A 22,194-nucleotide genomic window follows, 5' to 3' on the forward strand; every position below is an offset into this window, starting at 1 on the left:
GGACACCCTGCCATCGATTCCGATTGCGCAAAGTGTGTGGTCTTGTTTTCCTGTCTATGTTTGGTCGGTCTCGTAAGAGGTTGAATGTAACGAATGGGTGGGAAAGAGTAAGGGGCAGCGGCTGTGTGGAACGAAAACACAATTCCTCAGGGGGTGTGAGCGTTTCGAGATGAGTCGTATATAAGTTATACTTGGTCGTTAGTGACTGTGTGGCCTAATGGATAAGGCGTCGGACTTCGGATCCGAAGATTGCAGGTTCGAATCCTGTCACCGTCGTGTCTTTCCAGTTCTGAAAAACAAACATACAGTTTTAATGTAGCCATTGTGCAGTACGAAACCGTCTGAATGTTGCTGTTGACCATTTTGTGCTTGGAGATGGACTTGAGCTTGGAACACACACAACAAGACCGGTAGTAACTAGCGAAATGGTCGGCAGAGTGCCCTCACCGCGAGGTTTGACTGGCACTTGCACATCTAAAACAACGTCGGAAAGTAACTCGTTCGGCTTTTGAGTCACGTCGAGTATGTGTGTTAATTTTGACGCCGCTAGCTCTGCAGATTGTCATGCAATTCCTTTACCTCTCAGAAATGATTACGAAATAAAAGTGAAGTACGTGACGAGTGTGACGTTAGGAAAACATTAGGCAGCATGGAGAGATTCTGTATGGGACCAACCAACCCAAAGGAGTACTGTGTGATCTGCTACCCAGCAGGTACCCAACGAGGCAGCACGGCTAGCTCAGTCGGTAGAGCATGAGACTCTTAATCACGGGGTCGTGAGTTCGAGCCCTACGCTGGGCGGAACGGAATTTTTCTCCGCTGCAGATGTAAATTACCGATTTTCTGATTACCGTGATGTAATGGAAATAGCAACTTTAAAATTTGCCTACGTCTCAATCAGTCGCAAGAAAACTGTATTTGAAGGTGAAGGTGATTTTGTAGACATGTGTGAAAGTCATGTTCTGAAGTGCAGGTGGTTTTGTTTGGAGAGAACATCGGCTACGTGTCAGATGTGTAGCCAAGCAGTAATGGGTCGCCATAGCTGCAAATATTAGTCAAAAATGTGAAGTGTTGTCAGCTGAAGTCTGATGATTCAGACGACCGTACGGACGAAGTACGCAAAAGTTCCGCTAGGCCGCGCGTCTTTAGCTCAGTGGTAGAGCACTGGTCTAGTAAACCAGGAGTCGTGAGTTCCATCCTCACAGGAGGAAGACGAATTTTGGAAATCAGTTGCGCGTCATGGCCGTATAGCATCTGTGATGACGAACAATTAGCGAGAGGCGTTTTATTAAGAATTACTCTCAGATGTGATTAAGGCGAATGGCGCTGATAAAGCATTTGCCAAAGCGGTACGGCATAAGGTGGGACGAGGCAGTCTGAATAACATTTCATAGATGTATTTCTCACAAATCTCTGAGCCTCTCGAGGTCGTCGTCGTCGTCGTCGTCGCCGCCGATTCTGCAGAAGTAGCAAATGGCCATCGTAGCAAATGCGGCGAATGACACCCTGCCATCGATTCCGATTGCGCAAAGTGTGGTCTTGTTTTCCTGTCTATGTTTGGTCGGTCTCGTAAGAGGTTGAATGTAACGAATGGGTGGGAAAGAGTAAGGGGCAGTGGCTGTGTGGAACGGAAACACAATTCCTCAGGGGGTGTGAGCGTTTCGAGATGAGTCGTATATCAGTTATACTTTGTCGTCACTGACCGTGTGGCCTAATGGATAAGGCGTCGAACTTCGGATCCGAAGATTGCAGGTTCGAATCCTGTCACGGTCGTGTTTTTCCAGTTCTGAAAAGCAAACATAACGTTTTAATGTAGCAATTGTGCAGTACGAAACCGTCTGAATGTTGCTGTTGACCATTTTGTGCTTGGAGATGGTCTTGAGCTTGAATCACACACAACAAGACCGGTGTTAACTAGCGAAATGGTCGACAGAGTGCCCTCACCGCGAGGTTTGACTGGCACTTGCACATCTAAAACAACGTCGGAAAGTAACTCGTTCGGCTTCTGAGTCGCGTCAAGTATGTGTGTTAATTTTGACGCCGCTAGCTCTGCAGATTGTCATGCAATTCCTTTGCCTCTCAGAAATGATTATGAAATAAAAGTGAAGTACGTGACGAGTGTGACGTTAGGAAAACATTAGGCAGCATGGAGAGATACTGTATGGGACCAACCAACCCAAACGAGTACTGTGTGATCTGCTACTTAGCAGGTATCCAACGAGGAATCGCGGCTAGCTCAGTCGGTAGAACATGAGACTCTTAATCACAGGGTCGTGGGTTCGAGCCCTACGCTGGGCGAAACGGAATTTTTCTCCGCTGTAGATGTAAATTACCGATTTTCTGATTAACGTGATGTAATGGAAATAGCAACTTTAAAATTTGCCTACGTCTCAATCAGTCGCAAGAAAACTGTATTTGAAGGTGAAGGTGATTTTGTAGACATGTGTGAAAGTCATGTTCTGAAGTGCAGGTGGTTTTGTTTGGAGAGAACATCGGCTACGTGTCAGATGTGTAGCCAATCAGTAATGGGTCGCCATAGCTGCAAATATTAGTCGAAAATATGAAGTGTTGTTAGCTGAAGTCTAATGATTCAGATGACCGTACGGACGAAGTACGCAAAAGTTCCGCTACGCCGCGCCTCTTTAGCTCAGTGGTAGAGCACTGGTCTAGTAAACCAGGAGTCGTGAGTTCCATCCTCACAGGAGGAAGACGAATTTTGGAAATCAGTTGCGCATCGTGGCCGTATAGCAAACAGTATCTGTGATGACGAACAATTAGCGAGAGGCGTTTTATTAAGAATTACTCTCAGATGTGATTAAGGCGAATGGCGGTGATAAAGCATTTGCCAAAGCGGTACGGCATAAGGTGGGACGAGGCAGTATGAATTACATTTTATAGATGTGTTTCTCACAAATCTCTGAGCCTCTCGAGGTCGTCGTCGTCGTCGTCGTCGTCGTCGTCGTCGTCGTCGGCGCCGCTTCTGCAGAAGTAGCAAATGGCCATCGTAGCAAATGCGGCGAGGGACACCCAGCCATCGATTCCGATTGCGCAAAGTGTGTGGTCTTGTTTTCCTGTCTATGTTTGGTCGGTCTCGTAAGAGGTTGAATGTAACGAATGGGTGGGAAAGAGTAAGGGGCAGCGGCTGTGTGGAACGAAAACACAATTCCTCAGGGGGTGTGAGCGTTTCGAGATGAGTCGTATATAAGTTATACTTGGTCGTTAGTGACTGTGTGGCCTAATGGATAAGGCGTCGGACTTCGGATCCGAAGATTGCAGGTTCGAATCCTGTCACCGTCGTGTTTTTCCAGTTCTGAAAAACAAACATACCGTTTTAATGTCCCAATTGTGCAGTACGAAACCGTCTGAATGTTGCTGTTGACCATTTTGTGCTTGGAGATGGACTTGAGCTTGAAACACACACACCAAGACCGGTGTTAACTAGCGAAATGGTAGGCAGAGTGTCCTCACCGCGGGGTGTGACTGGCACTTGCACATCTAAAACAACGTCGGAAAGTAACTCGTTCGGCTTTTGAGTCACGTCAAGTATGTGTGTTAATCTTGACGCCGCTAGCTCTGCAGATTGTCATGCAATTCCTTTACCTCTCAGAAATGATTATGAAATAAACGTGAAGTACGTGACGAGTGTGACGTTAGGAAAACATTAGGCAGCATGGAGAGATTCTGTATGGGACCAACCAACCCAAACGAGTACTGTGTGATCTGCTAAGCAGCAGGTACCCAGCGAGGCATCACGGCTAGCTCAGTCGGTAGAGCGTGAGACTCTTAATCACAGGGTCGTGGGTTCGAGCCCTACGCTGGGCGGAACGGAATTTTTCTCCGCTGCAGATGTAAATTACCGATTTTCTGATTAACGTGATGTAATGGAAATAGCAACTTTAAAATTTGCCTACGTCTCAATCAGTCGCAAGAAAACTGTATTTGAAGGTGAAGGTGATTTTGTAGACATGTGTGAAAGTCATGTTCTGAAGTGCAGGTGGTTTTGTTTGGAGAGAACATCGGCTACGTGTCAGATGTGTAGCCAAGCAGTAATGGGTCGCCATAGCTACAAATATTAGTCAAAAATATGAAGTGTTGTCAGCTGAAGTCTGATGATTCAGACGACCGTACTGACGAAGTACGCAAAAGTTCCGCTACGCCGCGCCTCTTTAGCTCAGTGGTAGAGCACTGGTCTAGTAAACCAGGAGTCGTGAGTTCCATCCTCACAGGAGGAAGACGAATTTTGGAAATCAGTTGCGCGTCATGGCCGTATAGCAAACAGTATCTGTGATGACGAACAATTAGCGAGGGGCGTTTTGTTAAGAATTACTCACAGATGTGATTAAGGCGAATGGCGCAGATAAAGCATTTGCCAAAGCGGTACGGCGTAAGGTGGGACGAGGCAGTCTGAATTACATTTTATAGATGTATTTCTCACAAATCTCTGAGCCTCTCGCGGTCGTCGTCGTCGTCGTCGTCGTCGTCGTCGCCACCGCTTCTGCAGAAGTAGCAAATGGCCATAGTAGCAAATGCGGCGAGGGACGCCCTGCCATCGATTCCGAATGCGCAAAGTGTGTAGTCTTGTTTTCCTGTCTATTTTTGGTCGGTCTCGTAAGAGGTTGAATGTAACGAATGGGTGGGAAAGAGTAAGGGGCAGCGGCTGTGTGGAACGAAAACACAATTCCTCAGGGGGTGTGAGCGTTTCGAGATGAGTCGTATATCAGTTATACGTGGTCGTCAGTGACCGTGTGGCCTAATGGATAAGGCGTCGGACTTCGGATCCGAAGATTGCAGGTTCGAATCCTGTCACGGTCGTGTTTTTCCAGTTCTGAAAAACAAACATACAGTTTTAATGTAGCAATTGTGCAGTACGAAACCGTCTGAATGTTGCTGTTGACCATTTTGTGCTTGGAGATGGACTTGAGCTTGAAACACACACAACAAGACCGGTGTTAACTAGCGAAATGGTCGGCAGAGTGCCCTCACCGCGAGGTTTGACTGGCACTTGCACATCTAAAACAACGTCGGAAAGTAACTCGTTCGGCTTTTGAGTCACGTCAAGTATGTGTGCAGATTGTCATACAATTCCTTTACCTCTCAGAAATGATTATGAAATAAAAGTGAAGTACGTGACGAGTGTGACGTTAGGAAAACATTAGGCAGCATGGAGAGATTCTGTATGGGACCAACCAACCCAAACAAGTACTGTGTGATCTGCTACCCAGCAGGTACCCAACGAGGCAGCACGGCTAGTTCAGTCGCTAGAGCATTAGACTCTTAATCACGGGGTTGTGAGTTAGAGACCTACGCTGGGCGGAACGGAATTTTTCTCCGCTGCAGATGTAATTTACCGATTTTCTGATTAACGTGATGTAATGGAAATAGCAAATTTAAAATTTGCCTACGTCTCAATCAGTCGCAAGATAACTGTATTTGAAGGTGAAGGTGATTTTGTAGACATGTGTGAAAGTCATGTTCTGAAGTGCAGGTGGTTTTGTTTGGAGAGAACATCGGCTACGTGTCAGATGTGTAGCCAAGCAGTAATGGGTCGCCATAGCTGCAAATATTAGTCGAAAATATGAAGTGTTGTCAGCTGAAGTCGGATGATTCAGACGACCGTATGGACGAAGTACGCAAAAGTTACGCTAGGCCGTGCCTTTTTAGCTCAGTGGTAGAGCACTGGTCTAGTAAACCAGGAGTCGTGAGTTCCATCCTCACAGGAGGAAGACGAATTTTGGAAATCAGTTGCGCGTCATGGCCGTATAGCAAACAGTATCTGTGATGACGAACAATTAGTGAGAGGCGTTTTATTAAGAATTACTCTCAGATGTGATTAAGGCGAATGGCGCTGATAAAGCATTTGCCAAAGCGGTACGGCATAAGGTGGGACGAGGCAGTCTGAATTACATTTTATAGATGTATTTCTCACAAATCTCTGAGCCTCTCGAGGTCGTCGTCGTCGTCGTCTTCGCCGCCGCTTCTGCACAAGTAGCAAATGGCCATCGTAGCAAATGCGGCGAGGGACACCCTGCCATCGATTCCGATTGCGCAAAGTGTGTGGTCTTGTTTTCCTGTCTATGTTTGGTCGGTCTCGTAAGAGGTTGAATGTAACGAATGGGTGGGAAAGAGTAAGGGGCAGCGGCTGTGTGGCACGAAAACACAATTACTCAGGGGGGGGGTGAACATTTCGAGATGAGTCGTATATAAGTTATACTTGGTCGTTAGTGGCTGTGTGGCCTAATGGATAAGGCGTCGGACTTCGGATCCGAAGATTGCAGGTTCGAATCCTGTCACCGTCGTGTTTTTCCAGTTCTGAAAAAAACAAACATACCGTTTTAATGTAGCAATTGTGCAGTACGAAACCGTCTGAATGTTGCTGTTGACCATTTTGTGCTTGGAGATGGACTTGAGCTTGAAACACACACAACAAGACCGGTGTTAACTAGCGAAACGGTCGGCAGAGTGCCCTCACCGCGAGGTTTGACTGGCACTTGCACATCTAAAACAACGTCGGAAAGTAACTCGTTCGGCTTTTGAGTCACGTCAAGTATGTGTGTTAATTTTGACGCCGCTAGCTCTGCAGATTGTCATGCAATTCCTTTACCTCTCAGAAATGATTATGAAATAAAAGTGAAGTACGTGACGAGTGTGACGTTAGGAAAACATTAGGCAGCATGGAGAGATTCTGTATGGGACCAACCAACCCAAACGAGTAGTGTGTGATCTGCTACCCAGCCGGTACCCAACGAGGCAGCACGGCTAGCTCAGTCGGTAGAGCATGAGACTCTTAATCACTGGGTCATAGGTTCGACCCCTACACTGTGCGGAACGGAATTTTTCTCCTCTGCAGATGTAAATTACCGATTTTCTGATTACCGTGATGTAATGGAAATAGCAACTTTAAAATTTGCCTACGTCTCAATCAGTCGCAAGAAAACTGTATTTGAAGGTGAAGGTGATTTTGTAGACATGTGTGAAAGTCATGTTCTGAAGTGCAGGTGGTTTTGTTTGGAGAGAACATCGGCTACGTGTCAGATGTGTAGCCAAGCAGTAATGGGTCGCCATAGCTGCAGAAATATGAAGTGTTGTCAGCTGAAGTCTGATGATTCAGACGACCGTACTGACGAAGTACGCAAAAGTTCCGCTAGGCCACGCCTCTTTAGCTCAGTGGTAGAGCACTGGTCTAGTAAACCAGGAGTCGTGAGTTCCATCCTCACAGGAGGAAGACGAATTTTGGAAATCAGTTGCGCGTCATGGCCGTATAGCAAACAGTATCTGTGATGACGAACAATTAGCGAGGGGCGTTTTGTTAAGAATTACTCACAGATGTGATTAAGGCGAATGGCGCAGATAAAGCATTTGCCAAAGCGGTACGGCGTAAGGTGGGACGAGGCAGTCTGAATTACATTTTATAGATGTATTTCTCACAAATCTCTGAGCCTCTCGCGGTCGTCGTCGTCGTCGTCGTCGTCGTCGTCGCCACCGCTTCTGCAGAAGTAGCAAATGGCCATCGTAGCAAATGCGGCGAGGGACACCCTGCCATCGATTCCGAATGCGCAAAGTGTGTAGTCTTGTTTTCCTATTTTTGGTCGGTCTCGTAAGAGATTGAATGTAACGAATGGGTGGGAAAGAGTAAGGGACATCGGCTGTGTGGAACGAAAACACAATTCCTCAGGGGGTGTGAGCGTTACGAGATGAGTCGTATATCAGTTATACTTGGTCGTCAGTGACCGTGTGGCCTAATGGATAAGGCGTCGGACTTCGGATTCGAAGATTGCAGGTTCGAATCCTGTCACGGTCGTGGTTTTCCAGTTCTGAAAAACGAACATACCGTTTTAATGTAGCAATTGTGCAGTACGAAACCGTCTGAATGTTGCTGTTGACCATTTTGTGCTTGGAGATGGACTTGAGCTTGGAACACACAAAACAAGACCGGTGTTAACTAGCGAAATGGTCGGAAGAGTGCCCTCACCGCGAGGTTTGACTGGCACTTGCACATCTAAAACAACGTCGGAAAGTAACTCGTTCGGCTTTTGAGTCACGTCAAGTATGTGTGTTAATTTTGACGCCGCTAGCTCTGCAGATTGTCATGCAATTCCTTTACCTCTCAGAAAATATTATGAAATAAAAGTGAAGTACGTGACGAGTGTGACGATAGGAAAACAATAGGCAGCATGGAGAGATTCTGTATGGGACCAACCAACCCAAACGAGTACTGTGTGATCTGCTACCCAGCAGGTACCCAACGAGGCAGCACGGCTAGCTCAGTCGGTAGAGCATGAGACTCTTAATCACAGGGTCGTGGGTTCGAGCCCTACGCTGGGCGGAACGGAATTTTTCTCCGCTGCAGATGTAAATTACCGATTTTCTGATTAACGTGATGTAATGGAAATAGCAACTTCAAAATTTGCCTACGTCTCAATCAGTCGCAAGAAAACTGTATTTGAAGGTGAAGGTGATTTTGTAGACATGTGTGAAAGTCATGTTCTGAAGTGCAGGTGGTTTTGTTTGGAGAGAACATCGGCTACGTGTCAGATGTGTAGCCAAGCAGTAATGGGTCGCCATAGCTGCAAATATTAGTCAAAAATATGAAGTGTTGTCAGCTGAAGTCTGATGATTCAGAAGACCGTACTGACGAAGTACGCAAAAGTTCCGCTAGGCCGCGCCTCTTTAGCTCAGTGGTAGAGCACTGGTCTAGTAAACCAGGAGTCGTGAGTTCCATCCTCACAGAAGGAAGACGAATTTTGGAAATCAGTTGCGCGTCATGGCCGTATAGCAAACAGTATCTGTGATGACGAACAATTAGAGAGAGGCGTTTTATTAAGAATTACTCTCAGATGTGATTAAGGCGAATGGCGCTGATAAAAGCATTTGCCAAAGCGGTACGGCATAAGGTATGACGAGGCAGTCTGAATTACATTTTATAGATGTATTTCTCACAAATCTCTGAGCCTCTCGCGGTCGTCGTCGTCGTCGTCGTCGTCGTCGTCGTCGCCGCCGCCGCTTCTGCAGAAGTAGCAAATGGCCATCGTAGCAAATGCGACGAGGGACACCCTGCCATCGATTCCGAATGCGCAATGTGTGTGGTCTTGTTTTCCTGTCTATGTTTGGTCGGTCTCGTAAGAGGTTGAATGTAACGAATGGGTGGGAAAGAGTAAGGGGCAGAGGCTGTGTGGAACGAAAACACAATTACTCAGGGGGTGTGAACGTTTCGAGATGAGTCGTATATAAGGTATACTTGGTCGTTAGTGACTGTGTGGCCTAATGGATAAGGTGTCGGACTTCGGATCCGAAGATTGCAGGTTGAAGTCCTGTCACGGTCGTGTTTTTCCAGTTCTGAAAAACAAACATACCGTTTTAATGTAGCAATTGTGCAGTACGAAACCGTCTGAATGTTGCTGTTGACCATTTTGTGCTTGGAGATGGACTTGAGCTTGAAACACACACAACAAGACCGGTGTTAACTAGCGAAATGGTCGGCAGAGTGCCCTCACCGCGAGGTTTGACTGGCACTTGCACATCTAAAACAACGTCGGAAAGTAACTCGTTCGGCTTTTGAGTCACGTCAAGTATGTGTGTTAATTTTGACGCCGCTAGCTCTGCAGATTGCCATGCAATTCCTTTACCTCTCAGAAATGGTTATGAAATAAAAGTGAAGTACGTGACGAGTGTGACGTTAGGAAAACATTAGGCAGCATGGAGAGATTCTGTATGGGACCAACCAACCCAAACGAGTACTGTGTGATCTGCTACCCGGCAGGTAACCAACGGGGCAGCACGGCTAGCTCAGTCGGTAGAGCATGAGACTCTTAATCACTGGGTCGTGGGTTCGAGCCCTACACTGGGCGGAACGGAATTTTTCTCCTCTGCAGATGTAAATTACCGATTTTCTGATTAAGTGATGTAATGGAAATAGCAACTTTAAAATTTGCCTACGTCTCAATCAGTCGCAAGGAAACTGTATTTGAAGGTGAAGGTGATTTTGTAGACATGTGTGAAAGTCATGTTCTGAAGTGCAGGTGGTTTTGTTTGGAGAGAACATCGGCTACGTGTCAGATGTGTAGCCAAGCAGTAATGGGTCGCCATAGCTGCAAATATTAGTCGAAAATATGAAGTGTTGTCAGCTGAAGTCGGATGATTCAGACGACCGTACGGACGAAGTACGCAAAAGTTCCGCTAGACCGCGCCTCTTTAGCTCAGTGGTAGACCACTGGTCTAGTAAACCAGGAGTCGTGAGTTCCATCCTCACAGGAGGAAGACGAATTTTGGAAATCAGTTGCGCGTCATGGCCGTATAGCAAACAGTATCTGTGATGACGAAGAATTAGCGAGAGGCGTTTTATTAAGAATTACTCTCAGATGTAATTAAGGCGAATGGCGCAGATAAAGCATTTGCCAAAGCGGTACGGCATAAGGTGGGACGAGGCAGTCTGAATTACATTTTATAGATGTATTTCTCACAAATCTCTGAGCCTCTCGAGATCGTCGTCGTCGTCGCCGCCGCTTCTGCAGAAGTATCAAATGGCCATCGTAGCAAATGCGGCGAGGGACACCCTGCCATCGATTCCGAATGCGCAAAGTGTGTGGTCTTGTTTTCCTGTATATGTTTGGTCGGTCTCGTAAGAGGCTGAATGTAACGAATGGGTGGGAAAGAGTAAGGGGCAGCGGCTGTGTGGAACGAAAACACAATTCCTCAGGGGGTGTGAGCGTTTCGAGATGAGTCGTATATCAGTTATACTTGGTCGACAGTGACCGTGTGGCCTAATGGATCTATTCTCGCTTCGCGCGTCGGTCGACTAGGTCGTGCTCTTAGTTCCGCCTCTACCGTAGCGCAGCGTGTTTTCCTCCTGTCAGTTTAGTGCCGTGTTGGTCTCCGTGCGCGTCGCATCGCTGGTTGTCGGCTGGTGTTTGGTGTTCGTGCGGCCCTTCCTGTCGCGGCGTCGTCTCTCGCCGTGATGTCCACCATGGTTCCCACGAAAGTTCCGCGTACAGGTACAGTCAGTTTTACCTTTGACAAATCCACGCGTCACGTCCAGCCCGGTTCTTTGGAGATACATGACTGGTTAGTCGATACAGTTAAGGTCACTACTGATCAGGTGCATACCGCATATTTCGACAGCGAATTATATGTGTTTTTTGTTAAGTTTCTTGACCCGCTCCAGGTTGATAGGCTACTTTCTCGTCATGGTTCTCAGGTACCCTTTACGCACCGTGATGGTTCCACTAGTATGGTTCTCTTGGCAAATGCAGAAGTGGTATATACGAATGTTCGGGTATTTAACCTTCCGCCCGAGGTTGACGACTCTTTTCTGAAGTCCGTTTTGCTTCCTTATGGGGACGTACGCCATATTCGAAAGGAACGCTGGTCTGCTCAGCACCGCTTACAGGTATATAGTGGTATTCGGTCGGTGGAAATGGTGGTCAAAAAACCTATTCCTTCTCACCTACAGGTATGTGGTTATAGGGACCATATCACGTACAGTGGCCAGGAAGGAACATGTTATTATTGTAATGAAACTGGTCATTTCCGTACTAATTGTCCGCGGCGTGTGGTGGTATTAAAACCTACATACGAACAGCGTAAAAAATTGACTTTAGCTGATCTTCTCCCGCAAGGATCTCGGACTGAATCGCTCACTGTTACTGAGGGACGCAGTGATCCGTTACCCGACAACGGCCGTGATTTTCCCCCGTTGTCCTTGAGTAGGGATGTTGCTGCCCATAATTCCGATGTTCCCGCGCTGATTTCTCACAACAAGCGTCGGCGGACACAGGATGATGCGGCTGATGAATCTTCCTTATTGGCTCGCCCTTCCGATGGGCCTCCGGTAAAGGACTCTCTTTCTCAGTCGGAAATCGTGGATGAGGAAGCCACAGGTGCTATCACGCCTTTGCAGAAGCTCCCTGACACCTTATCTGACGTTGTTCCTGCTACCGCGGCAGCCTCTTCGGAGACGCCAGTGACGGAACCTGCTTCTGGTTGCCACGTGTCTTCTCCGGTGCTCTCTGACACTTCTCCTATTGACTCTGTTTCGCATCCCCCTTCTGGAATTTCTGTCGCCCCCTCTGGGTCACAGCCTCCTCCCATCAAACAACTGATTGATTCTCCAGAGCCAGTGGATCCCGTTGTTATTCACCAACTGTCCCACCGTGAACCCATGTCTGCGGACGAGTGGGATGTAGAGGCCTCTCTCTCGCAATCTGACACGGAATGTCTACATGATGCTCCTACGCAGCCGAACGCTGCAGCGTCGGCATCGCGGAGCCGCAGTTGAATCCGTAAACAGCCACGGAGAGCCGCGTCACGGCCGAAGAAAAAGCAGTGGGAAGATGAGGGTTCTGTTTCGTAGTTTTTCTCTCTGTGGTTCAGCGCTTGTTTCTGGTATGATTACTTGTATGCTGCTCCGTCAGCTGACGGCTCTCTACCGATCTTTGTTTTTCTTTGTAGGTTGAAGTTCCATGCAAGCATATACATTTCTTACTCTGAATATTAACAGAATATGTTCTGAGCTTCGGCTCGCCGCTTTGCGACAGTTTATCTATCAGTCTGGGGCAGATGTTGTTTTTTTACAGGAAGTCCTATTCGACCAGTTTTCCATTCCTGGGTTCTCGACGTTTTTTAATGTCGCTTCCGAACTTTCTACGGGCACTGCCTTGTTTTATAGAGAAGGCATTCCGTTGATGAATTTCGAAGTACTTGACAGTGGAAGGGGGATCGGGTGCACGTTTTATGATCTCAGTTTACTCCTTCTTTATGCCCCTTCTGGTTCGGGTTGTACTACCGCACGCTCGAGTTTCTATAAAGAAGAAGTCATTTACCTGCTTCGTAAATCCCCGACAAAGATAATTTTAGGTGGGGACTTCAATTGTGTTCTACGGCCGGTAGATCAGTCTCCTAATTTTAATTTCAGTAAAGAACTCGACGACCTTGTGCGCTCCTTGCACCTGCGTGACGTGTGGGCTTCTCGCTATCCTACACTTGTGCGACATACCTACTTTACTCCCACGTCTAGCAGTCGCCTCGATCGCTTTTACCTTTCCGATTCCTTGTGTGGGCAACTTCTGGCTGTTGATGTGATACCAGCCTGTTTTACTGATCATTGCGCTGTAGCCGTTACGTTTAATTACGAGCGACAACCGGTAAAATTGTTTCGTCCTCCTTGGATGCTCAATATCGCGTATTTGCAAGATACCTCCCTTGGTATCGTCCTGGAGGACATTTGGACACGTTGTTCTCGTACTATGGACCGGTACCCGTCTATCGTGGCATGGTGGACACTGTATGCAAAACCTCACATCCGTAGGGCTCTCGTGCGTTTTGGGGCTGCGAAGGTGGCAGAAGATCGACGAACGCAAGAATTTTACTATTCTGTCTTACGTCAACTGTACGATAGTGCTACGCATGCTCCCCTCCGGGTTACTGATATACAGCGCATCAAAGCCAAATTGCTGCAGCTCAAACGCATTCAAATGGAGGGCCTGCGGACGAGGTCTCAACCACGTTCCCTTCTACAAGAGGAACTGACGTCACTCTACCATCTAGTCCGTTTACGGTCGCGCCGGAAACGTGGGTGCCTTGCCTCCCTCACAACCGCTGACGGCCGCGTGTTCACCTCTCACCGTGACATTTCTGACTTCGTTTACACCTATTTTACTGATCTGTACGATACTCATGTCCCGGCGGAAACCTCTCTTGACGACTTTACCTCCTTGCTGCCTCGCGTCGTCACTCCTCAATTAAACGACGCCTTTCTGCGTCCCTTTCAGAAGGATGACACATATGATGTTGTTGCAGGATCGCAGTCCCGCAAGTCGCCTGGATTAGATGGTATTCCTAAGGAGTTCTATGTTCAATTTTGGCCGCTCATTGGTGACACCTTAACGTCAATGGTAAATGAAGTGATGCGGGGAGTCTCACTTCCTGCTCCTTTTCAGGAAGGCAGAATGGTCCTCCTCCCGAAATCCACAGGTCGACCTGCAATTGACTCCCTCCGTCCTATTACTCTCCTTAACTTTGATTATAAACTTGTCGCTCGAGCAATTAATATCCGTCTCTCTAAGCTGCTCGATACCATTATTGCCGCCCACCAAAGCTGTGTGCCTGGACGCACGATACTGACTTCCGTTCTCGAATGTCGCGATGTAATCTCGGTGGCGGCTGCCGCTAATATCCCAGGGGCTTTGCTTTTTCTTGATTTCCAAAAAGCGTTCGATCGCGTCAGCCATGATTTTTTATCGAGAGTGCTCACCGCTGTCGGCTTTAATAATGATGCTCGACAAGTCTTAACTAATCTTTTTACCGGTATCAGTGTCTCGGTGATTGTGAACGGTCACCCTACCCCCCGGATATCGATCAGACGGGGGTTACCCCAGGGAAGCCCCTTATCCATGTCACTTTTTGTTCTATCCTTAGAGCCCTTACTTCGCCATCTCACCATGCACTTACGTGGCTGGAATATATTGGGGGAAATTTTTGCAGTCCGTGCATACGCCGATGACGTCATGGTTTTAGTACGACATGCCGAGGATATACCGCGGCTTAAGGATACCTTGGATTCATTTTGTGGTCTTGCTGGTGCTCGCATTAATGATCGCAAATGCACGTTCCTGCCGTTGAGAGGCTTTGATCATGTCGTCATTCCTTGGGCGACGGTTGTCGATCGCCATAAGACCTTGGGGATCATAGTGGATCGTAATCCGATCAAAATGGCGGCACTAAATTGGCGTGAGGTTACGAGTCGTGTTCACGGGGCGATCCTTGAACATGACCGCCGTTCCCTTAGCCTCCTTCACAAGGCACGGGTTTTAGAGACCTATGTCTTCAGTAAAATATACTACGTTGCGCAGGTCTTCCCGCTTCCCGCGATGATGGCCCGCAGGCTGAAACAGCTGTCTAGTCGATTTCTGTGGCGCCGCCATGTCTTCCGTGTCCGATATGAAGTTGTGGCCAGGCCTCGGAAGCTTGGAGGATTGGGTCTTTCAGATATCAAAGTGAAGACGTCCATCTTATTTGCCCGCCGCAATGTTTTAACCTGTACGCGGGCTCCGCATTCAGTCACCTCTCGTTTACTTTCCCGCCTCCGGCCGGCCAGTCTGACCCCTCCTGTTGATGTTGGACGGATTAATCCTAAATTGCGGCACATTCGTGAATACTTTGTACTTGTCGGTATTCTGGGTGCTGATATACTTTCTATGACGCATATAACTACCAACATGCTACAAATCCGTTGGGGTACAGCATGTTTCCCTTCTTCTGTTGAACTTGCTTCCCCGTCAACGTCATGGAAAACGGTCTGGTCTCATCTTAGTCTTCCCATTTTGCCGATGGAGATTGTTTCAACGTGGTATAAGGTCATTTACCGTCTGATACCTACTGGTGATCGTCTTTTTCGTATTGGCCTTCGTCCGACTGATCAGTGTGAGGAATGTCATCAAACTGACACCTTACTTCACAGGCTAGTTGCTTGCGGACGGGATCATTGGCTCTGGGTCCGCCGTCAATTAGCTTTTCTTACTAGAGGGCCTGAAACCGCATTCCCAGACGACATCTTCTTACATCCGGACATCTCTTATTTTCCTCAGACGAAAACGAACACGATTGTTTGGCTCTTGGGTTACTATGTCCATTACGTCATTGAAGGCGGTAATGACCCAGATCCCCGCGTATTTCACCATTATTTGTCAACTGCGCATTGGAAATGGCAGCGGTTACCACAATACCGAACGCTTTTTGCGAATATGCTTTTTCTTGTGTTTAACCGTCAAGGGGTTGGTTAAGTTCCCCTGTGATTCCTGTTTCTTCCCTGAGCTCGAGTCCCCTCCCTTGTTGTATTTTTTCGTAATTTTTTTTTCTCTCTCTCTCTTTTGCATGTATATATATACACCCAAAATTCATACGGGTGGGGTAACGGGTTGGTCTTCCCCTTCAGAAGAAATGTTTTATTTGTGTTTCACCTAATTTGTTGATTTTCTTTTTGCAGCTATAATTAAATGATGATTTGACTATGGTTGTCTGAATTCTCATGAAATATACCAAGTCAATCTGATAATAAAAAAAAAAAAAAATGGATAAGGCGTCGGACTTCGGATCTGAAGATTGCAGGTTCGAATCCTGTCACGGTCGTGTTTTTCCAGTTCTGAAAAACAAACATACTGTTTTAATGTAGCAATTGTGCAGTACGAAACCGTCTGAATGTTGCTGTTGAACATTTTGTGCTTGGAGATGGTCTTGAGCTTCAAACACACACAACAAGACCGGTGTTAACTAGCGAAATGGTCGGCAGAGTGCCCTCACCGCGATGTTTGACTGGCACTTGCACATCTAAAACAACGTCGGAAAGTAACTCGTTCGGCTTTTGAGTCACGTCAAGTATGTGTGTTAATTTTGACGCCGCTAGCTCTGCAGATTGTCATGCAATTCCTCTACCTCTCAGAAATGATTATGAAATAAAAGTGAAGTACGTGACGAGTGTGACGTTAGGAAAACAGTAGGCAGCATGGAGATATTCTGTATGGGACCAACCAACCCAAACGAGTAATGTGTGATCTGCTACCCAGCAGGTACCCAACGATGCAGCACGGCTAGCTCAGTCGGTAGGGCATGAGACTCTTAATCACAGAGTCGTGGGTTCGAGCCCTACGCTGGGCGGAACGGAATTTTTCTCCGCTGCAGATGTAAATTACCGATTTTCTGATTACCGTGATGTAATGGAAATAGCAACTTTAAAATTTGCCTACGTCTCAATCAGTCGCAAGAAAACTGTATTTGAAGGTGAAGGTGATTTTGTAGACATGTGTGAAAGTCATGTTCTGAAGTGCAGGTGGTTTTGTTTGGAGAGAACATCGGCTACGTGTCAGATGTGTAGCCAAGCAGTAATAGGTCGCCATAGCTGCAAATATTAGTCGAAAATATGAAGTGTTGTCAGCTAAAGTCGGATGATTCAGACGACCGTACGGACGAAGTACGCAAAAGTTCCGCTAGGCTGCGCGTCTTTAGCTCAGTGGTAGAGCACTGGTCTAGTAAACCAGGAGTCGTGAGTTCCATCCTCACAGGAGGAAGACGAATTTTGGAAATCAGTTGCGCGTCATGGCCGTATAGCAAACAGTATCTGTGATGACGAACAATTAGCGAGAGGCGTTTTATTAAGAATTACTCTCAGATGTGATTAAGGCGAATGGCGCAGATAAAGCATTTGCCAAAGCGGTACGGCATAAGGTGGGACGAGGCAGTCTGAATTACATTTTATAGATGTATTTCTCACAAATCTCTGAGCCTCTCGAGGTCGTCGTCGTCGCCGCCGCTTCTGCAGAAGTATCAAATGGCCATCGTAGCAAATGCGGCGAGGGACACCCTGCCATCGATTCCGAATGCGCAAAGTGTGTGGTCTTGTTTTCCTGTCTATGTTTGGTCGGTCTCGTAAGAGGTTGAATGTAACGAATCGGTGGGAAAGAGTAAGGGGCAGCGGCTGTGTGGAACGAAGACACAATTCCTCAGGGGGTGTGAGCGTTTCGAGATGAGTCGTATATCAGTTATACTTGGTCGTCAGTGACCGTGTGGCCTAATGGATAAGGCGTCGGACTTCGGATCCGAAGATTGCAGGTTCGAATCCTGTCACGGTCGTGTTTTTCCAGTTCTGAAAAACAAACATACCGTTTTAATGTAGCAATTGTGCAGTACGAAACCGTCTGAATGTTGCTGTTGACCATTTTGTGCTTGGAGATGGTCTTGAGCTTGAATCACACACAACAAGACCGGTGTTAACTAGCGAAATGGTCGACAGAGTGCCCTCACCGCGAGGTTTGACTGGCACTTGCACATCTAAAACAACGTCGGAAAGTAACTCGTTCGGCTTTTGAGTCACGTCAAGTATGTGTGTTAATTTTGACGCCGCTAGCTCTGCAGATTGTCATGCAATTCCTTTACCTCTCAGAAATGATTATGAAATAAAAGTGAAGTACGTGACGAGTGTGACGTTAGGAAAACATTAGGCAGCATGGAGAGATTCTGTATGGGACCAACCAACCCAAACGAGTACTGTGTGATCTGCTACCCAGCAGGTATCCAACGAGGCAGCACGGCTAGCTCAGTCGGTAGAGCATGAGACCCTTAATCACAGGGTCGTGGGTTCGAGCCCTACGCTGGGCGGAACGGAGTTTTTCTCCGCTGCAGATGTAAATTACCGATTTTCTGATTAACGTGATGTAATGGAAATAGCAACTTTAAAATTTTCCTACGTCTCAATCAGACGCAAGAAAACTGTATTTGAAGGTGAAGGTGATTTTGTAGACATGTGTGAAAGTCATGTTCTGAAGTGCAGGTGGTTTTGTTTGGAGAGAACATCGGCTACGTGTCAGATGTGTAGCCAAGCAGTAATGGGTCGCCATAGCTGCTAATATTAGTCGAAAATATGAAGTGTTGTCAGCTGAAGTCTGATGATTCAGAAGACGTATGGACCAAGTAAGCAAAAGTGCCGCTTTTACGTGCCTCTTTAGCTCAGTGGTAGAGCACTGGTCTAGTAAACCAGGAGTCGTGAGTTCCATCCTCACAGGAGGAAGACGAATTTTGGAAATCAGTTGCGCGTCATGGCCGTATAGCAAACAGTATCTGTGATGACGAACAATTAGCGAGAGACGTTTTACTAAGAATTACTCTCAGATGTGATTAAGGCGAATGGCGCAGATAAAGCATTTGCCAAAGCGGTACGGCATAAGGTGGGACGAGGCAGTCTGAATTACATTTTATAGGTGTATTTCTCACAAATCTCTGAGCCTCTCGCAGTCGTCGTCAACGTCGTCGTCGTCGTCGTCGCCGCCGCCGCTTCTGCAGAAGTAGCAAATGGCCATCGTAGCAAATGCGGCGAGGGACACCCTGCCATCGATTCCGAAAGCGCAAAGTGTGTGGTCTTGTTTTTCTGTATATGTTTGGTCGGTCTCGTAAGAGGCTGAATGTAACGAATGGGTGGGAAAGAGTAAGGGGCAGCGGCTGTGTGGAACGAAAACACAATTCCTCAGGGGGTGTGAGCGTTTCGAGATGAGTCGTATATCAGTTATACTTGGTCGACAGTGACCGTGTGGCCTAATGGACATTCTGGCTCTAGCTGCCGACGCGTACGGACGTGTCACCGTTGCTGCGCGTAGTCAGTGTTTCGCCAGTGTTTACCTTTGCGTTTCGGTGTTTTTGAGTTTTGTGATTTTCTTCGTGTGTTACTCGTGTTTTTTCTGCCTCCTTTGTTCTGTTTTTGTGTTTTTTACCGACGATTATTTGTTGTTTGTGGAGTTTTCGGTAATTACCGGAATCTCCCCTTGATTACTGCATACCATGGCTACAACTGTGAGGAAGAATACGCTGGTTTTTGCCTTCGCTAAGGAAACACGACGTGTTCAGCCGACTGCTCTGGAAATTCATGATTGGCTTGATCAGGTACTTGGCATAAATTCTGATATGGTGCATACCACTCAGCTAGATACTGACAACTACTGTGTTTTCGTAAAGTTTTTGGATCCCGTTTCGGTCGATAAAATTATTGGAAAATTCGGGTATCATGTCGAATTTTTGCATAGAGACGGCTCTACAAGTAAAGTGGCTATCAGGAGAGCTGATGCTCTTTATAGATCTGTGCGGGTGTTAAATTTACCTATCGAGATAGATAATGAGAAAATCAAGGTTGCCCTGTCTGAATATGGTGAGGTAAAGGATATAGTTAACGAACGTTGGTCGAAGCAATTTAAAATTCAGAGCTTCAATGGTATTCGTTCGGTAGAGATGGAAGTAAAGACGAATATCCCATCTCATATAACTGTTGACGGGCGTAAAGCACACGTGATTTATACTGGTCAAACCCCTACGTGCCATATATGCAATGAATCGGGTCATTTAAGGCAGGACTGTCCCCGTCGTGTCTTTGTACTAAAAACAAATTTAGTCCAACGCCGCAAGATGACCTTGAGCGAAGTTTTGGCAACCGATAACACAGCCAATCAGGGTGTGGGTTCGGATCCTGTACCTAGTACTGGAACTATTGCTGTTGAAGGCAGTGATTTTCCACCCCTGGTAACACGCTTCAATTGTGATTCCTCTGCCCGTGAGTTAGACGTACTAACCAAGAAACGACCACTTGAACATACAGATGATCATTCTGATGATGACACCTCCCGACAATCTCCTGCTGTACGTAAACAGAAAGCTGGCGATGAAAATCTGCATGTGCCCCAAGACGAAATGCAAGTAGATTTAATTGCAGTTTCTGATACATCTCGCTCACTGCCAGAAAATGCAACGGCAGCTGCCGACAGCGAGAAAGTAGAAGTCCCCCAAGCAGTGACAACTTGCCCAGCTGTAAACAGCAATAATCAGCTGTTTACCGACGGGAAGTTCGCGGAAGCGGTAGAACAACAACACAGCGACACCGCAACAGCACAGCAACCGGCACCAGAGTGTAAACAAGTGAAAGTGTTTACTCCTGAACCGGAAAATAAGCAAACACCGTCGCAAGCGTCACATCAACCGAAGGTAGCATGTAAACAGCAGGCAGTGTTTACAAACCAGGTCTCTCTAGACACTGCTGCTGAAGCGGCCGCGTCGAGTGTTGCCACAACAAAATCAGGTCAGGGTTTTCAGGGCGTCCACCGCCGTACGCTAAAACCACAACCGAATCTTACTGTTTCTCGCACCCAAGCCAAACAAAAAGCGGACAAGTCGGACGTAAAATCACAGAAAAATATACGATATGAAATTGTCAGAGAAGGTGCTCCAGATGAGCCTCCTGACACACTCAATGTAGAACAGCCCCTCAGTACTAAGGCGCGGGATGACAATGGCAGACAAACTAACGTTTAGCGACCGTGTTACTAGGACTGCTACCAAGTTCTGAATGACTGTAGTTCTAAACCGGATTTCAGCATACCAAAAGTAGAACAGTTTTTTTTTTTTTTTTTTTTTTTTTTTGACCACCTTTGTCCGTGGCCAATAGCAAGTTAGGGATGCAAGCATACTCTATCACAACGATCAATATAAATAAAATTCGAACCTCATTAAAGCTAGCTGCTCTCAAGGAATTTTTGTATGACTCTGGAACCGATATCGCTTTGCTACAGGAGGTTGTAACGACGGAATTTGTAATACCAGGATACACCGCAATTGTTAACGTATCTTGTGACACACATACAGGAACAGCGGTTCTGCTCAGGGAAGGGATTCCCGTATCTCAAGTGGAGCGGTTGGAATCTGGAAGGGCAATTAGTATTAACGTTTTAGGTACCACATTGATTAACTTATACGCGCCCTCAGGAAATAGTAATAGACAGGACAGGGCAGCATTTTATAAAGAGGAACTTATATATTTATTACGTCGAAACCCAAACAGTTTTATAATGGGCGGTGATTTTAACTGCGTGTTAAATCGTAAAGATCAACAACCACATTTTAACGGTTCTTTAGAACTTAAACGCCTAGTAATCGACCTAAAACTAAAGGACGCATGGGAACTAAAATATCCAACGAAGGTTGAATATACGTATATAACACAGACTTCGCGCAGTAGAATAGACAGAATCTATGTTTCCCAAAACTTGGAAAGATGTCTACTAAATTCAGAAATCGTACCTGTATATTTTAGTGACCACTGCTGTATGAAGGCGTGCATTAATTTAGCTCCACAGCCGATTCAGATTTTTAGGAACCAGTGGCAGCTAAATGTCTCTCTCTTAAAAGAGCAAGATTTGGCAGACGCGGTATCGGATGCGTGGACCTTATGTCTGCGGTCGATCGAGAGGCACCCCACAGTATTAGACTGGTGGCTTAAGGTTGCAAAGCCGAGACTGAGAAAAGTGTGTATCAGATACAGCAGAGAAAGAGCGTGGGAGTTAAAAAACAGTATGGAATTTTATTACAGTTTGTTGCGAGACCTCTATGAACAGGCAAACGTGTCAACCATTAGATTACAAGACATCAGACACACCAAAGCGAAATTACTCGCCATTAAACGACAACAGATGGAAGGTTTAAAACTGAAGTCAAAGGCGAAGTCGGTGGTAGATGATGAAACAACATCCTTATATCATCTGCTTCGGCATGCAAAGAATAGGCGACGCACTGTTATTAGTGAACTTAAAACCCCCAATGGGACAACACTGACGTCTCAGAAGGAGATTCTAAATGCAGTATACCAGTACTACTATGCATTATATTCCTCCAGCCCAC

At 46.7% G+C, this 22,194-nt stretch overlaps 18 non-coding genes across 18 annotated transcripts; all 18 read left to right on the forward strand.

Annotated features, from left to right (window-relative positions):
* Nucleotides 1-203: 203 nt before the first annotated feature.
* Nucleotides 204-276, forward strand: Trnar-ucg (transfer RNA arginine (anticodon UCG)). The gene has a single exon. It is a non-coding gene; the product is annotated as a tRNA-Arg (tRNA).
* A 452-nt stretch (nt 277-728) lies between these two features.
* Nucleotides 729-801, forward strand: Trnak-cuu (transfer RNA lysine (anticodon CUU)). Its single transcript has one exon. It is a non-coding gene; the product is annotated as a tRNA-Lys (tRNA).
* An 899-nt stretch (nt 802-1,700) lies between these two features.
* Nucleotides 1,701-1,773, forward strand: Trnar-ucg (transfer RNA arginine (anticodon UCG)). Its single transcript has one exon. It is a non-coding gene; the product is annotated as a tRNA-Arg (tRNA).
* An 863-nt stretch (nt 1,774-2,636) lies between these two features.
* On the forward strand, nt 2,637-2,708 carry Trnat-agu (transfer RNA threonine (anticodon AGU)). The gene has a single exon. It is a non-coding gene; the product is annotated as a tRNA-Thr (tRNA).
* A 516-nt stretch (nt 2,709-3,224) lies between these two features.
* On the forward strand, nt 3,225-3,297 carry Trnar-ucg (transfer RNA arginine (anticodon UCG)). Its single transcript has one exon. It is a non-coding gene; the product is annotated as a tRNA-Arg (tRNA).
* A 449-nt stretch (nt 3,298-3,746) lies between these two features.
* Trnak-cuu (transfer RNA lysine (anticodon CUU)) lies at nt 3,747-3,822 on the forward strand. Its single transcript has one exon. It is a non-coding gene; the product is annotated as a tRNA-Lys (tRNA).
* A 338-nt stretch (nt 3,823-4,160) lies between these two features.
* On the forward strand, nt 4,161-4,232 carry Trnat-agu (transfer RNA threonine (anticodon AGU)). Its single transcript has one exon. It is a non-coding gene; the product is annotated as a tRNA-Thr (tRNA).
* Nucleotides 4,233-4,739: 507 nt separating this feature from the next.
* Nucleotides 4,740-4,812, forward strand: Trnar-ucg (transfer RNA arginine (anticodon UCG)). The gene has a single exon. It is a non-coding gene; the product is annotated as a tRNA-Arg (tRNA).
* A 1,411-nt stretch (nt 4,813-6,223) lies between these two features.
* Trnar-ucg (transfer RNA arginine (anticodon UCG)) lies at nt 6,224-6,296 on the forward strand. Its single transcript has one exon. It is a non-coding gene; the product is annotated as a tRNA-Arg (tRNA).
* A 454-nt stretch (nt 6,297-6,750) lies between these two features.
* Trnak-cuu (transfer RNA lysine (anticodon CUU)) lies at nt 6,751-6,823 on the forward strand. Its single transcript has one exon. It is a non-coding gene; the product is annotated as a tRNA-Lys (tRNA).
* A 327-nt stretch (nt 6,824-7,150) lies between these two features.
* Nucleotides 7,151-7,222, forward strand: Trnat-agu (transfer RNA threonine (anticodon AGU)). Its single transcript has one exon. It is a non-coding gene; the product is annotated as a tRNA-Thr (tRNA).
* Nucleotides 7,223-7,725: 503 nt separating this feature from the next.
* Trnar-ucg (transfer RNA arginine (anticodon UCG)) lies at nt 7,726-7,798 on the forward strand. The gene has a single exon. It is a non-coding gene; the product is annotated as a tRNA-Arg (tRNA).
* Nucleotides 7,799-8,250: 452 nt separating this feature from the next.
* On the forward strand, nt 8,251-8,323 carry Trnak-cuu (transfer RNA lysine (anticodon CUU)). Its single transcript has one exon. It is a non-coding gene; the product is annotated as a tRNA-Lys (tRNA).
* A 924-nt stretch (nt 8,324-9,247) lies between these two features.
* Nucleotides 9,248-9,320, forward strand: Trnar-ucg (transfer RNA arginine (anticodon UCG)). Its single transcript has one exon. It is a non-coding gene; the product is annotated as a tRNA-Arg (tRNA).
* Nucleotides 9,321-16,571: 7,251 nt separating this feature from the next.
* Nucleotides 16,572-16,644, forward strand: Trnak-cuu (transfer RNA lysine (anticodon CUU)). The gene has a single exon. It is a non-coding gene; the product is annotated as a tRNA-Lys (tRNA).
* An 899-nt stretch (nt 16,645-17,543) lies between these two features.
* Trnar-ucg (transfer RNA arginine (anticodon UCG)) lies at nt 17,544-17,616 on the forward strand. The gene has a single exon. It is a non-coding gene; the product is annotated as a tRNA-Arg (tRNA).
* A 452-nt stretch (nt 17,617-18,068) lies between these two features.
* On the forward strand, nt 18,069-18,141 carry Trnak-cuu (transfer RNA lysine (anticodon CUU)). Its single transcript has one exon. It is a non-coding gene; the product is annotated as a tRNA-Lys (tRNA).
* Nucleotides 18,142-18,478: 337 nt separating this feature from the next.
* Nucleotides 18,479-18,550, forward strand: Trnat-agu (transfer RNA threonine (anticodon AGU)). Its single transcript has one exon. It is a non-coding gene; the product is annotated as a tRNA-Thr (tRNA).
* Nucleotides 18,551-22,194: the final 3,644 nt, after the last annotated feature.

This window comes from Schistocerca gregaria, chromosome 3 (assembly GCF_023897955.1).
Source record: "Schistocerca gregaria isolate iqSchGreg1 chromosome 3, iqSchGreg1.2, whole genome shotgun sequence".
Taxonomy (NCBI): Eukaryota; Metazoa; Arthropoda; class Insecta; order Orthoptera; family Acrididae; genus Schistocerca; species Schistocerca gregaria.